At 44.0% G+C, this 17,274-nt stretch overlaps 1 pseudogene; it reads right to left on the bottom strand.

Annotated features, from left to right (window-relative positions):
- Positions 1-1,306: 1,306 nt before the first annotated feature.
- LOC134946014 (5S ribosomal RNA) lies at positions 1,307-1,425 on the bottom strand (annotated as a pseudogene).
- Between the last annotated feature and the right edge of the window lie 15,849 nt (positions 1,426-17,274).

The following is a 17,274-nucleotide window of genomic DNA, read 5'->3' as shown; positions in this document are numbered from 1 at the left end:
TCAAACAGTGTGACAGTCACAGCAGCAGGGGGACAGGCGCAGCAGCAGGGTTGCAGAGTAGGGAGAGCGCCTCTCCATCCTGGCGCCTACCTGCTCTGCATCCCTTTGCTGAGTGGGTAGCACCGGGCATGGTGCCCTATACTCTTAAGCTTGAGCTTAAGGGTATATGGCAGCTCTGTGATTTTCCAGTGGTTTTGTCCTTTTCTTGCCTCCCACAGCTGTAGAGGAGATCTGCAGCCAGAGACAGCACTCAGTGTGGAGGGAATGTTTAAACTTTTATATATTCAAGTGTAGCCACAGTCATAATACCCATAATTATTCACAGGTGTAGCTCATTTTCCATGACTTGTACAATATGTCACTCTGCAACGTGTTTTGTTGAGGTGCCTGATGAAGCAGAAACTTCCAGAAATGAAAATGGGGGTGGAGAGGAGAGTAAAAAACAATGTGATTATGGAAACAATTGTCAGAAAAATGTAAAACAATTGATAGGTCGGTGGAAGTGTTAGAATGCTCCCCACTGTGCATACATGCTGGGCACTAGTACACAGCATAGTTGTCTACCCCCCTAGAATGGCAGGGAGGCTCATGAACATTTTGTAGCACTCCCGGCTCCCCGGAAAGGAGGGCAAGTTTCCCGGAGCCTGCTCACGCCAGCTGTCCAGCTTCCCCAGCTGCCCATACACCCCCGCAGCCAGAGCTTACCTATAGCAAGTGGGCTGGGCAATGATGCGAATTGCATCATTGTAGCCCTGCCCTACAAAGCCGGTAACTGGTCATGTAGAACGGGGGGTGCGATGACGCGATTGCGACTCCACGTCACCACTCTGCCCTTGCACCTTGATGCAGCACCCCCTGTTGTGCCGACCTTTCCCGGAGAGGGCAGCCAGAAAGTCAGCAAGTGTGGTACCCAGGGAGATCTATGAAACAGGGGGTGTGGTCTTTTGAAGAGACAAAAGACAAAGGTGACTATATGTCTTTTCCAGGGCACACTTAAGAAAATGAGAATGTGAAAATATTAAAATTAAACTTTTATTGAAATATACTTAAAAGGAAGGGAGCAAGCGTTCATATATAAATAAATGCATTAATGCTATGATTTTTAGGCAAAATTATTATTTAGGTAGGCGAAAATATATATTCCCTTAATTATCAGAATTACCTGTGTTTCCTAACAATAAAAAATATATATTTGTGTGAATAAAGTCACTCCATTGGGCTCAATGTGATTGTAATTTGTCAGTTAAATCTATGATCTATACCTTGTCTGAGGATCACGGAATGAATTCTGTGTGGAAGAACAAAATACCTACGGTACCTAGTATTCCCTGGTGGTCTCCCATCCGGGTACTGACCAGGCCCTGCAGTGCATAGCTTCAAAGATCAGACGGGGTTGGGCATACCCAGTGCGGTCTGACCGTAGGTAAATCTGTCTTCAACTCACACAATGGGGTAAATTTACTAAGGTCCCGATTTTGACCGAGATGCCGTTTTTTCTTCAAAGTGTCATTTCGGTAATTTACTAAACTCAAATCACGGCAGAGATGAGGGCATTCGTATTTTTTTGGAATTAGTTGTAAAAAAATACGAATGAATACACCATCGGTCGATATACACCAGCAAATTAGTAGAACTCGGTCATTTACTAAAAAGTGCAAATCTCCAAAGAGGAAAACACTGCCGTGAAAAATTACAAATCGCAAAAAAGTGCTAAAAAAAAGCAGACCTGCTTTTTATATCCGTGATTGCATAGGCATGCAGGGATCCATGAGATCCGTGCATGTCTATCAGTGGGAAGGGGTGGGAAAGTGGTTATTTTCTCAAAAAAAAAATGCGTGGGGTCCCCCCTCCTAAGCATAACCAGCCTCGGGCTCTTTGAGCCGATCCTGGTTGCAGAAATATGGGGGAAAAAATGACAGGGGTTCCCCCATATTTAAGCAACCAGCATCGGGCTCTGCGCCTGGTCCTGGTTCCAAAAATACGGGGGACAAAAAGAGTAGGGGTCCCCCGTATTTTTAAAACCAGCACCGGGCTCCACTAGCTGGACAGATAATGCCACAGCCGGGGGTCACTTTTATATAGTGCCCTGCGGCCGTGGCATCAAAAATCCAACTAGTCACCCCTGGCCGGGGTACCCTGGGGGAGTGGGGACCCCTTCAATCAAGGGGTCCCCCCCCCAGCCACACAAGGGCCAGGGGTGAAGCCCGAGGCTGTCCCCCCCCATCCAATGTGCTGCGGATGGGGGGGCTGATAGCCTTTGTTGTAAATGAAAAGATATTGTTTTTAGTAGCAGTACTACAAGTCCCAGCAAGCCTCCCCCGCATGCTGGTACTTGGAGAACCACAAGTACCAGCATGTGGCGGAAAAACGGGCCCGCTGGTACTTGTAGTACTATTACTAAAAAAATACCCAAATAAACACAAGACACACACACCTTGAAAGTAAAGATTTATTACATACATGCACACAAACATACATACATACTTACCTTATGTTCACACGCAGGTCGGTCCTCTTGTCCAGTAGAATCCAAGGGGTACCTGTAGAAAAAATTATACTCACAAAATCCAGTGTAGATCGGTCCTCTTCAAATCCATTTGTAATCCAGGTACTTGATTAAAATAAAAAAACGGACACACGAGCCACGAACTGAAAGGGGCCCCATGTTTTCACATGGGACTCCTTTCCCCGAATGCCAGAAACCCACTCTGACTTCTGTCTAAGTGGGTTTCTTCTGCCAATCAGGGAGCGCCACGTTGTAGCACTCTCCTGATCGGCTGTGTGCTCCTGTACTGAGTGACAGGCGGCACACGGCAGTGTTACAATGTAGCGCCTATGCGCTCCATTGTAACCAATGGTGGGAACTTTCTGCCCTGCGGTTGACCTAAAGTGACGTCACCGCTGAGCAGAAAGTTTTTTTACACTGTTTAATTTAAAAAAAAAAAAAAAAATGAACCCCAGCACGGATCACACAGATCCGGCCGAGATTCATTTTTAAAAAGTCGGCAGTGTTTTGCTAATCACTGCCGTAAAAATAGAAAAAAAAACACGAATGACATCGACATCGGAACAAAAGAAAAACCCGAATACGACAGCTTAGTAAATTAGTCGTAATCAATTCAAAAAGTTGTCGTTTTACACTTTCGATGTCATTCGTGATTGAACTTTGACCTTTTTCCGAAAATTACGAATGTTAGTAAATTTACCCCAATGTTTCAAGCACACTGAAACCCACAGGACTTAAGTATAACAATAATACTTGAGACTGGTGTGTGCCTGAGTTTGTTCTATTGGGTGACTAGAAGAATATTGCTGAGTAGGCCGGTCTCGAGACTTGTGTATGGCAATGATAATTTGGACCAATGTATGTCTAGGTTGGTTCCAAAGGGGCAGCAAGATGAATGTTGCTTTGTAGTATGTGTCTTGGAGTGTATCAATTTAGATCCATATATACAGTAGGTATATAAAAGTGGGAGCCAAGTCTACAAGTTCTGACACTTCTGCTGTTCAGTCATCTGTCTCAAAATCGAATGACTGAATGAGAGAGTGATCAGAAACAGACAATGGCTCAGAAGCAAGGGTAGGTACTTCTGAGCTATTGTCTGTTTCTGATCACTCTCTCATTCAGTCATTCGATCTCATTCAGTCATTCGATCTCTGAATGAGAGACCACCAGGGAATACTAGGTACCATATGTATTTTGTTCTCCCGCACAGAATTCATTCCGTGAGCCTCAGACAAGGTATAGATCATAGATTTAACTGACAAATTACAATCACATTGAGCCCAATGGAGTGACTTTATTCCCACAAATATATATTTTTTATTGTTAGGAAACACAGGTAATTCTGATAATTAAGGGAATATATATTTTCGCCTACCTAAATAATAATTTTGCCTAAAAATCATAGCATTAATGCTTTTATTTATATATGAACGCTTGCTCCCTTCCTTTTAAGTATATTTCAATAAAAGTTACATTTTAATATTTTCTTTTTCTTAAGTGTACCCTGGAAAAGACATATAGTCACCTTTGTCTTTTGTCTCTTCAAAAGACCACGCCCCCTGTTTCATAGTTTACTGAACTATCTTTCGGGAGCACCACCAAACTTTTGCTGAATCGATTTTGCTTTAGTAGGCTTGATGTTGGTTCAATAATCAATAAACAAATACTACAAATACTATATCCTGTGCAGATTTATACCCTTCTAGCAACCCAGGAGATCTGTCCTTCAATCTGATGTATTGTGCTGCTGCCATTTTATAGATCCTTACTGCGAGTATTGCGAGAAGTAGAAATGAGTGGGATCAGCAGTTCGAGCCCACCCGAACTTCCGTGACTCTGATCTCCTGGCCTGTCTTGGATACGAAAACAAAGTAAAATGTAATCTTTCTGGTGTCTGTTCTCGGATCTTGCAGGTTTCAGATTTGGGCACCAAGAGCCATTACTGAGAGAGATATTTTTGCATGGCTCTCAGCCAATGGATCCCTTTATTCTCGTCCCCACAGGCTGCTGCGGCACTGCAGAGAGAGACACACATACTAGGCATGGCAGGCACTTGGTCCTTCATCATCCTCACAGACACCACCGGGGTCATTTATCATCAGGTTAACCTTCCTACCTGCTGTAACAGTAAGTGCACTACTACACTACTACAACTGACATATCTACCAACACAGTATTCAATCCACACTGTATTCAACCTGAACTGTAACCTCAACTATATTCAACCTGCACTGTATCCAACCTGCACTGTATCCGACCTGCACTTTAACCCGCACTGTGGGGGTCATTCCGACCCGTTCACACGCTGCTGGTTGTCGCATCGGTGTGAACGGGTCGGGACTGCACCTGCGCGGCGCCTGCAATGCGCACGCGCATCGTTGCTCAGCGACAGCCATCGCAGGGCAACGACCAGAAGAAAGAGGAAAGTGATCGCTAGCGCGATCGCAAGAAGATTGACATTCCAGGACGGATACTCACCGTTTTCTGGTAGTGGTGAGTCCAACGCAGGCGTGTCCAGGCGTTTGGAGGGCGGATGTCTGACGTCAATTCCGGGACCTGCATCGCTGGATCGATCGCACAGGGTAAGTATAAAGTTGCTACGTGCGATCAACTCGGAATGACCCCTGTATCCGACCCACAGTGTGTGTCCAGCACAGTAACCCGCACTGTATCCAAACTGCACTGTAACCTGCATTGTATCCGACCTGCACTGTATCCAACCAGTACTGTATCTTACCCACACTGTATCCTGCACTCTATTTGACCCGCAGTGTGTGTCCTGCACTGTATCCGACCCTCACTGTAAATTGCTCTGTATCCAACCTGCACTGTAACCTGCACTGTATCCGACCGTCACTGTGCTTTCCGCACTGTAACCCGCTCAATATTTAACTGTGTGTCCTAATGAATTCCGCACTGTACTCCACATGTATCCACCAGGTACAGAACACTGTTTTTATGGTTGGGGAAATTTTGGGGAGCTACTCTACAAAAGTCTGATTGATCAGGGCTTTACATGGGCACAGAGTACCAGTCATCAGTGGCCCAGGGACCCCATTATTGAGGTACAAATTGAGCAGTGAGAATAGGCGTGTGCGAGGGGTGTTTCTAGAGTGGGGGATGCCCATGTACAGGATCCGTCTCGGTCTGGACCCCCTCCTCTCTAGCCGGCAGCGCTGTAGATCTGGGCACTAGGGTCTCTAGGGGACCCTAGCGCTGTCCCAGATTCTAGAGCGCTTGTGCAGATCTCCGAGAAAATGGTGTGGCGGCCATTTTCTCAGTGATTTTCCGACTGCGCATGCTCGAAACACTGGGAAAATGGCACCATTTTCCCAGTGATTTCTGCAGTGCTGCGGGTGCACCTCGGGACTCTGGAGGCTAAGTATTCAAAATAATGGGTGCAGAGTTTGCGTGTGGGTTCCCCTGGACCCCAGGGGCCCGAGTGCACCGCACACACTGCACCCATAATAAATATGCCAGTGGCATGTGCTGGAGACATGTGCACTTTGTAGGTAGCATCAACATCTGCTGTTGCTATTTTACACACATTTAGGGTGTTTTTTCTATGTTTAAGCAATAATATTCCACACATGATTCTTAGTACATTTTTGTGTTGTATTGTTTTCTATTAAAAGTACTTGTGAGATTACATTACTAATTTGCGACACATTTTTGAACAGAAATAACTGCCGTGTATTTGTGCTGCTGCTCTGTTGCTTAGTTTAGCAAGATAGCCTTTGGCTTATGTTGGTGAACAATATTGGGGGTCATTCTGACCCGTTCGCTCGCTGCTTTTTGTCGCAGCCGAGTGAACGGGTCCCTACTGCGCATGCGCCAGCGCATGCCAGACGGCCGAAGGCCGTAGCAGAGCTGCGATTGCCTCTGCCTGATTGATAGGCAGAGGCAATCGCTGGGTGGGAGGGGGCGGAATGGCGGCGTTTGGCCGCTGTTTCGTGGGAGCGGTCTGGCCAACGCAGGCGTGGCTGGACCGAATGGGGGGCAGGCCGCAGCGGCTGCGTGACATCACACGCAGCCGCTGCGGGCCGGGGGGTGATGAGTAGCTCCCGACCAGCACGCTAAAGCTGCGCTGGCAGGGAGCTACTCTTGGAAGTGCAAAGGCATTGCCGCTGTGCGATGCCTTTGCACTTCTGCTGGAGGGGGGGGGCGGCAATGACATGCGGGGCGTCCCCCCACATGTCAGTGTGAATGATCGTAGCTGTGCTAAATTTAGCACAGCTACGATCAACTCGGAATGACTCCCATTGTGAGCTGTCAGGTTGTCAAACTTGAGTGGAAATTACTGGAAATTAATGTTAATGAGGTTAACAATACTGTAAGAAAAAAGGCTCACATTATGTGATTTTAGCTGTTTTCATAAATTTTTAAAAAAAAGTACAGATTCAAAACCAGAACATAATAGGGCAGTTTTGGCAAAACCAAAACCCAAATACAAAGTTACAGATGTGTCCCACTACAGCTTTGCTGTGAATAACAGTGTGCTGTAGCAGGATCACGATGCGTATGCATCGCAGCCGGGCTCCCATTGAAGTGAATTCCTGGGGTCACATATGCATGCACATGACCGCCAGCTCCCATTGTAAAGTATGCATAGCGGGAGTGTGTGCGTATGCACTTGCCCCACTTTGCTGCAAGTTCTATGTTGTGATGCAAAATCATCACAGTAACAACTAAAGAGGACACATCTATAAAACAGATCCAAAAAACGGGGCACTGCGCACATCTCTAGTAAACCCCTAGGTGACGCTACTAATCATACCCTTTCTAAATGCTTTTTTTGTTTGTTTCTTAGTACTGGAGAGATGAAGAGAGAGTTTTCACCTTGAAAATACCACTAACAGTAATACAGTAGGCTCTGCCAGTCAGGGCTGGTGGCTCTATAGTAGGGAAACCTACTATACAGCGACCAGCTCTGATTGGCAAAGCCCCCTGCTATAGTGCCAAACCAAATATAGAGCAGTCAGGAAGGGGCTGTACTCCCTATGGGATAAGGCTTGCAAAAGATTTGTGAAAGATCACAAATGTAAAAGTGTCCCCCCAAAAATATATTTTGCTACCTATGTAGACTAGAGTTGGTTGCATCTTGTGCTTGCACTCTGCCTGAGGCCCAGTGTGACCACAGTCCCCATCGGCTCTACCCATGGCAGACTGATATGCCTTTATTTACCATTTATTTCAAGACTGCACCTATTAAATGGGACAGCTGTGGGAATGAATACTTCTGCTCTATTATACTCACCCTTTGATGTATATTGTGATGTAAAAAACTGACTTTTCTTGCTCTTCAACAAACATCATGTGTACTTATACTGATTATAAAGGCCAATAGGCCTTTGCAAACTGGCGTATTTATAATGGGTGCAGTGTGTGCAGTGCACACTGGCCTCCGGGTCCAAGGGGGCCCACACCGCACACCCTGCACCCATTATTTTTAATACTTAACCTCTGGAGTCATGTGGCTCAGCAGCAGCTCTGCAGCAATCACTAGGAACATGGTGCAGCCCATGCACATGGGCAGTAGGAAAATCACTGGGAAAACGGCCGCCACGCCATTCTCCTGGAGATCTGCGCATGCACTCTAGGCTCTGAGACAGCGCCTGGGTCCCCTAGGGACCCTAGTGCCCAGAGCAACAACGCTGCCGGCTAGAGAGGAGGGTGCCCAGATGAAGCCTGCACACGGGCCTCCTCCTCTCTAGAAATGCCCCTGCCTTTTCACATGATACAGTGAGAAATTCTGATTTCCTTTTGCACGAGAACACAGCTTACGCACTCACATGCTTTTCCTTTAAAAGTAATGTGACACTATACAATCATCAAGCTGAAGACTTTTTGTTTTGATGGAAAAAAATGGAATTCATTAACACACATGTGACACTGCACATATACATCGTTGTGTATTACTATTGCTAAACTATTATAGCATGTATGGCACAGATGTGCTATTTTTAATGTGTTATTGCACCAGGCATGTTTATGGTAAGTATTTAAGATCTGCAAAGTAGTTTTAAGTCAAAATAATAATTACAAGAAACAGTATGTTGACCATGCTAAGCTGATACCACAGTGTTTCATTGTTATGTAGGTAGTAATAGGCTATAATTAAAATCACACTAAATAATAACAATTATAATCAGCTATTTGCACAAATGAAATTAGAAGCATGATAACAGTGTAGCTTGTGAGGAGAACAGTAAAAAGAATATCTTATTTTTCTTAACATATCCTCATTTTTTGAACTTATCAGTATGTAATATAACTAATCATTACTAGCTTAGCCCAATAAATGATGTCAAGTATTCTACAGAGATCTGTTTAAACATAAATGCTAAAAACATTTTTCTAGATAACACTTTGTTTAGTCATGTAACTCATTAGAAGATGAAGGGAACAGTAGCTTCTGGCCACAGAAAAGGTGTCAGGACAATTTGTAGGCCTTGTTCCTCCCAAAACTATACATTTAGTATTGTCTGAAATGCTCACATAGGAAAAGAATACTGACAACTTTTGGCATTTGAATTAAGCCAGCAGTAGTAATATACGACACAGCATTGTTGGATTGTTGGAGTACTCAGGAACCCATTGTCAGAAGTCCATCACACTGCAGATAAGTGAAATTTAAGATTTTAGGGGAAAGGCATTACATGGAAGAGAGATACAGTGGGGAAGTAACGGATAGTAACGAACGAATCAGCCTCTGTCATTTTCTAAACTTTTCCACTTTATCATTTTACATTGTTTGATACATCCCCCCCCCCCCCCCCCCCTTTATCTTAACAAAAGGTATAGGCGATGTTCTTCTTTAATCTCTTATTAGGCAGGTGCCCATCAGCAATATCTAAGATGGTTCAAGGACCACTCAATGTGAAGTCTGCGGTGAAAAACAAAAGGGCTCCTTTTTATTTTACTCACTGCAACATTTCAACCTCACCCATTGTACATGAAGTTAATCCTAAACAGTAAGCATTTCAATCTGGCTCCTCCATACTCCTCTAATTTAGCACCCTTTAACATTGTGATTTAATAATATTGAATTTCAACATTTAATGTCATGCCAGATGCTTGCAGTCACATAACAGGAACTTCACAAAAGGCTGCTAGACCCAAAGCTCCATTACACAAGCCCCATTCCGTGGACTCTGCAATGTATACTTTACCGAAACAACTTTTCTTAAATGTACTAAATAAATCTTACTCATTTTATCTTTTTTTTTCCTGTGATCTGACTCTGGATACCCAGGCGCATGAAAGAAATTACAAAAGCTTCTCAGTCAGTGCTACTCTGTTCTCACTGCACTATAGCATTTGTCATTGCCAAAACAGCGGAGTTTAATTAAGTGTTGTGAGCAGCCTAGTGAGAAACACACTTTAAATTAAACCTCTGTACATGCAGCTATTGGTTCTTTACCTTCTGAACAATCAGCGGGGTGTTCAGCATAAATTCTGTCTCTCAAGGGAGAGGTAGCTCTATGTACCTCTAGCGATTCATAAATGATCCTGCCTTCACAGAACAATATCTTATTAAAGTGCATTTAATTATTTCTTAGTTTTAAACACTACCAGATGAAAGCAATAATTAATGTGCTTACTACTAAACATTTTATTTACTCTTGATATATTGATGGTATTATAAGAAACCTATGGTATGCTACCATTTCAGCTATTCGTGAAATTACACGGCAAATTATCTTTTGATGTATCAAGCAGTCAGAAATATAATGAAATACATTAGTTTAACACCTCAGTGGTAATGGATTGGTACATCTTTGTAAGCATTTTAATTTTCAAAATGCTTTTACAATTACATACTGCATTTTCAGAGCAAACTTTGCAAATGGTGTGCAAGATTTTTTTGTTAATAAAGATGAATTATTTTTTTATCAAATATGAGTCACAGCAACAAACAAAATTCTACAAATTTATATTTTTTTATTTGCCTGTATGATATACAGTAAATCTGTTATACTTTAGGGATTTAATTAACTTCTATAGGATACATTAATCACAGTATTCTCTTATTTTGTTTGGTAAGTTTTCATATTAATCAATTAGAAGTTAAGTTTTATATATAAAATACAAATGAGTCTGTGAGTGTTACACTTGCTCATTTTTAAATGTGTTACTTAGAAATGTGCCATATTGTCTATTAGAATCTAAATATTTGCTATTGAAAGTGTTTCTTTGACCTCTTCTAGAAATGTAATCTTGAAAGACCCCAATATACTGTACTATAATTGTATATTAATGTTCCTACCCACTATACAAGGGAATCATTGTTTTCTGCCACCTTATATCTACCTCTGACCTGCACCATGTCTATGGTAATGACCTCGCACACCCTCCTGCAAGGCTCCCCTCCAACTACCTATGTCCGATCAGTCTCTATTGCAGCATTCAAATTATTAAACGCTCTCTGAAAACCATCTCTTTATTAGAGCTTATCCTACTTCGACCTATAAGTACCCTCATAACTATGCCAATATGAACTCTGCCCCATACTCACTCCTTTTGTTTCGGCTGAGGCCTCTTCCTATTATTAGGTAAGCTCTCTCATGATCAGTTAACTCCCTATCCTTTGTTTTTATGTCTACACTTAATTTGACTATCTTTATACAGTGCACCTGTTTTATTTATGTCCTGATTTCCTCACTGTCCAGTGCTGCGTAGCACTGTGGCGCCTACAAATGAATAATGATGATAATGATAATAATAATAATAATAATAATAATAATAATATGATATCATACTATGATCCATTGCTTTTCTTTTATTTCAATTATCCATTCAAAATAAGTACAAATGCCTATATTTAAATATGTTTTAATAAATTGCAATTGGTGGAATGATTGTTCACTAGTTTGGTCAACTTTTGATGAATCATTTTACTAATGTCTTAAACTATGATATAAAGGTTTAAGAAAGTACTTTATATGGGATATTTACTTACATTTTTTTAAATTTGTTTAGAATTTATAGTTAAAAATAATATATTGATATTTTTCCAAAGTTGTTTGAAGTAATAATTAAAAAAAATGTTAAGGATTCAAAACAACTCATTTGGAGCTGTCGTAGTGTGCCACATCTTGATAAGATTGTAATGCCATCCTGTAGTTATTTTGCTTCTAGGTCAATTGGTTCATCTGAACCGAGGCAGCAAATTTGGATTTGGTCAATGTCTTTAAGACCATTTAAGTATATTTAAATGCTACTGGCAGTAAGTCTGGTAAGAACAGGGGTGGATTGGGATGGAATACCAAACCGGGAATTTTATGAAAGCAGCCCTAAGGGGGGTGCGGTTTGATGAGGGGGTGGGGTCTGTTGAGGGGGGGCGGGATCGCTCCTCATAGGGCCTGATTGTACACAATGGCAGCCTTCCTTGCGTCTTTTGCTGCAGTTGTGTCTGAGACCAGGGGCGGATTGGGAACGGAGTAACCCTGTAAAATTTTGTAGACGTGACCCAACAAGGGCAGCACAAGAGGTATATAGGTATGTAGCCATGGCAGCATCACTGGATGGCAGAGTTGCTGTACTGCAGAGATGGAATAACAGAATGAATGGGGATGATGCAGTGGGCTGCCCGTCATGTGGGGCCACATGGCAACATACAAAACAGGCCCCACGGACACGCTGGCCTACCAGGAATCATACTGGGCCCTATGGCCAATCCACCCCTGGGTAAGAGAGTGGATCTGGGACTTTACTTATCACCAGGATGTACTCCTTGCTTCTGTCACAGCACCAGAACTTCCATTGGTGCAGGTGGAATTGTGCATTATTAGGGAGGGATCCTATGGAGCCCTTTCCCAAATAAATCAGCGGTAAGTAGGACAGAGGCTTCTGTGGCTAATGCCATTTGAAGATGGTATTAGGTACAAAGGTGAAGCTCTGGAATGCTTTGCATTCTGGAACTTGTTACATTCAGCATTGAAGCAGCCTTCATAGAAAACTATGGGGCAGCTTTTGCAAAACAAAAAAGGAGTGATCACAGCAGATATCTCCAATATCTGATGCAGTCCTGTGTAGCTACAATCAGGGGATACAGGATGCAGGGCCAGCTCTACCATTAGGCGGCATTAGGCAGCTGCCCAGGGGCACCAGCCCCTGGAGGGCACCACTGAAATCATCTAGCAAAAAACTGAAGGATGTCTCTGTGGCCTAATCAGGTGCAGCCACCACTATCAGGCTGTACCACATAGTGTCTCAGCACTTCCTCCATACTGGCACGAGTAATATCAAGGCATGTGAAGGCACATAGGAGGTGAACATAACTATGGCTCTTTTATATATATATATATATATATATATATATACGCTTTGGCCGATCTTTAGCTCTCCGCTCTCTTGCATGAGCTACAGATAAGCATATTCTTTATCACTTAATTGTACAAGTCCATTTGTTACGTTAATTGTTATTTCTCTAACGTCCTAGTGGATGCTGGGGACTCCGAAAGGACCATGGGGAATAGCGGCTCCGCAGGAGACTGGGCACAAAGTAAAAGCTTTAGGACTAGCTGGTGTGCACTGGCTCCTCCTTTCCCTATGACCCTCCTCCAAGCCTCAGTTAAGATTTTGTGCCCGAACGAGAAGGGTGCAATCTAGGTGGTTTTCGTGAGCTGCTTAGAGTAAAAGTTCAAATAGGTTTTTTTATTTTCAGTGAGACCTGCTGGCAACAGGCTCACTGCATCGAGGGACTAAGGGGAGAAGAAGCGAACTCACCTGCGTGCAGAGTGGATTGGGCTTCTTAGTAGAGATGAGCGGGTTCGGTTTCTTTGAATCCGAACCCGCACGAACTTCACTTTTTTTTTCACGGGTCCGAGCGACTCGGATCTTCCCGCCTTGCTCGGTTAACCCGAGCGCGCCCGAACGTCATCATGACGCTGTCGGATTCTCGCGAGACTCGGATTCTATATAAGGAGCCGCGCGTCGCCGCCATTTTCACACGTGCATTGAGATTGATAGGGAGAGGACGTGGCTGGCGTCCTCTCCATTAGAATAGATTAGAAGAGAGAGAGAGAGAGAGAGAGAGATTGTGCAGACAGAGTTTACCACAGTGACCAGTGCAGTTGTTGTTAAGTTAACTTTTATTTAATATATCCGTTCTCTGCTATATCCGTTCTCTGCCTGAAAAAAACGATACACAGCAGTCACACAGTGTGACTCAGTCTGTGTGCACTCAGCTCAGCCCAGTGTGCTGCACATCAATGTATAAAAGCTTATAATAATTGTGGGGGAGACTGGGGAGCACTGCAGGTTGTTATAGCAGGAGCCAGGAGTACATAATATTATATTAATTTAAAATTAAACAGTGCACACTTTTGCTGCAGGAGTGCCACTGCCAGTGTGACTAGTGGTGACCAGTGCCTGACCACCAGTATAGTAGTATATTGTTGTATACTATCTCTTTATCAACCAGTCTATATTAGCAGCAGACACAGTACAGTGCGGTAGTTCACGGCTGTGGCTACCTCTGTGTCGGCAGTCGGCACTCGGCAGGCAGTCCGTCCATCCATAATTGTATAATTATATACCACCTAACCGTGGTATTTTTTTTTCTTTCTTTATACCGTCGTCATAGTCATACTAGTTGTTACGAGTATACTACTATCTCTTTATCAACCAGTGTACAGTGCGGTAGTTCACGGCTGTGGCTACCTCTGTGTCGGCAGTCGGCAGGCAGTCCGTCCATCCATAATTGTATTATTATAATATATACCACCTAACCGTGGTTTTTTTTTCATTCTTTATACCGTCATAGTGTCATACTAGTTGTTACGAGTATACTACTATCTCTTTATCAACCAGTGTACAGTGCGGTAGTTCACGGCTGTGGCTACCTCTGTGTCGGCAGTCGGCAGGCAGTCCGTCCATCCATAATTGTATTATAATATATACCACCTAACCGTGGTTTTTTTTTCATTCTTTATACCGTCATAGTCAGTCATACTAGTTGTTACGAGTATACTACTATCTCTTTATCAACCAGTGTACAGTGCGGTAGTTCACGGCTGTGGCTACCTCTGTGTCGGCACTCGGCAGGCAGTCCGTCCATCCATAATTGTATTACAATATATACCACCTAACCGTGGTTTTTTTATACCACCTAACCGTGGCAGTCCGTCCATAATTGTATACTAGTATCCAATCCATCCATCTCCATTGTTTACCTGAGGTGCCTTTTAGTTCTGCCTATAAAATATGGAGAACAAAAAAGTTGAGGTTCCAAAATTAGGGAAAGATCAAGATCCACTTCCACCTCGTGCTGAAGCTGCTGCCACTAGTCATGGCCGAGACGATGAAATGCCAGCAACGTCGTCTGCCAAGGCCGATGCCCAATGTCATAGTACAGAGCATGTCAAATCCAAAACACCAAATATCAGTAAAAAGCCTCTTTTTTTCTTTGCGTCATGTGCTGTTTGGGGAGGGTTTTTTGGAAGGGACATCCTGCGTGACACTGCAGTGCCTCTCCTAGATGGGCCCGGTGTTTGTGTCGGCCACTAGGGTCGCTAATCTTACTCACACAGCTACCTCATTGCGCCTCTTTTTTTCTTTGCGTCATGTGCTGTTTGGGGAGGGTTTTTTGGAAGGGACATCCTGCGTGACACTGCAGTGCCACTCCTAGATGGGCCCGGTGTTTGTGTCGGCCACTAGGGTCGCTTATCTTACTCACACAGCGACCTCGGTGCAAATTTTAGGACTAAAAATAATATTGTGAGGTGTGAGGTATTCAGAATAGACTGAAAATGAGTGTAAATTATGGTTTTTGAGGTTAATAATACTTTGGGATCAAAATGACCCCCAAATTCTATGATTTAAGCTGTTTTTTAGTGTTTTTGGAAAAAAACACCCGAATCCAAAACACACCCGAATCCGACAAAAATAATTCGGTGAGGTTTTGCCAAAACGCGTTCGAACCCAAAACACGGCCGCGGAACCGAACCCAAAACCAAAACACAAAACCCGAAAAATTTCAGGCGCTCATCTCTACTTCTTAGGCTACTGGACATTAGCTCCAGAGGGACGATCACAGGCCCAGCCATGGATGGGTACCGGAGCCGCGCCGCCGGCCCCCTTACAGAGCCAGAAGAGTGAAGAGGTCCGGAAAATCGGCGGCAGAAGACGTCCTGTCTTCAATAAGGTAGCGCACAGCACCGCAGCTGTGCGCCATTGCTCTCAGCACACTTCACACTCCGGTCACTGAGGGTGCAGGGCGCTGGGGGGGGGGCGCCCTGGGACGCAATGAAAATAAAATACCTTAAATGGCTAAAAATACATCACATATAGCTCCTGGGCTATATGGATGTATTTAACCCCTGCCAGTTTTCCACAAAAAAGCGGGAGAAAGGCCGCCGAGAAGGGGGCGGAGCCTATCTCCTCAGCACACAAGCGCCATTTTTTCCTCACAGCTCCGTTGGAGGAAGGCTCCCTGACTCTCCCCTGCAGTCCTGCACTACAGAAACAGGGTAAAACAAGAGAGGGGGGGCACTAAATTGGCATATTAATATATACAGCAGCTATATTAGGGAAAAACACTTATATAAGGTTATCCCTGTATATATATAGCGCTCTGGTGTGTGCTGGCAAACTCTCCCTCTGTCTCCCCAAAGGGCTAGTGGGGTCCTGTCCTCTATCAGAGCATTCCCTGTGTGTGTGCTGTGTGTCGGTACGCTGTGTCGACATGTATGAGGAGGAAAATGGTGTGGAGGCGGAGCAATTGCCTGTGTTAGTGATGTCACCCCCTAGGGAGTCGACACCTGACTGGATGGTCTTATGGAAAGAATTACGTGATAGTGTCGGCACTTTACAAAAGACTGTTGACGACATGAGACAGCCGGCAAATCAGTTAATACCTGTACAGGCGTCTCAAACACCGTCAGGGGCTATAAAACGCCCGTTACCTCAGGTCGATACAGACACTGACACGGACACTGACTCCAGTGTCGACGGTGAGGAAACAAACGTATTTTCCAGTAGGGCCACACGTTACATGATCACGGCAATGAAGGAGGTTTTGAACATTTCTGATACTACAAGTACCACAAAAAAGGGTATTATGTGGGGTGTGAAAAAACTACCCGTAGTTTTTCCTGAATCAGATGAATTAAATGAGGTGTGTGATGAAGCGTGGGTTTCCCCCGATAAAAAAACTGCTAATTTCTAAAAAATTATTGCCATTATACCCTTTCCCGCCAGAGGTTAGGGCGCGTTGGGAAACACCCCCTAGCGTAGATAAGGCGCTCACACGCTTATCAAAACAAGTGGCGTTACCGTCCCCTGATACGGCCGCCCTCAAGGAACCAGCTGATAGGAAGCTGGAAAATATCCTTAAAAGTATATACACACATACTGGTATTATACTGCGACCAGCAATCGCCTCAGCCTGGATGTGCAGTGCTGGGGTGGCTTGGTCGGATTCCCTGACTGAAAATATTGATACCCTGGACAGGGACAATATATTATTGACTATTGACTATATTGACTATATATGCGAGATGCACAGAGGGATATTTGCACTCTGGCATCAAGAGTAAGTGCGATGTCCATTTCTGCCAGAAGAGGATTATGGACGCGACAGTGGTCAGGGGATGCGGATTCCAAACGGCATATGGAAGTATTGCCGTATAAAGGGGAGGAGTTATTTGGGGTCGGTCTATCGGACCTGGTGGCCACGGCAACGGCTGGAAAATCCACCTTTTTACCCCAAGTCACCTCGCAGCAGAAAAAGATACCGTCTTTTCAGGCTCAGTCCTTTCGTC

This window comes from Pseudophryne corroboree, chromosome 7, assembly GCF_028390025.1.
Source record: "Pseudophryne corroboree isolate aPseCor3 chromosome 7, aPseCor3.hap2, whole genome shotgun sequence".
In the NCBI taxonomy this organism is placed as follows: Eukaryota; Metazoa; Chordata; class Amphibia; order Anura; family Myobatrachidae; genus Pseudophryne; species Pseudophryne corroboree.
This window is presented reverse-complemented; position numbering and strand designations above follow the sequence as displayed.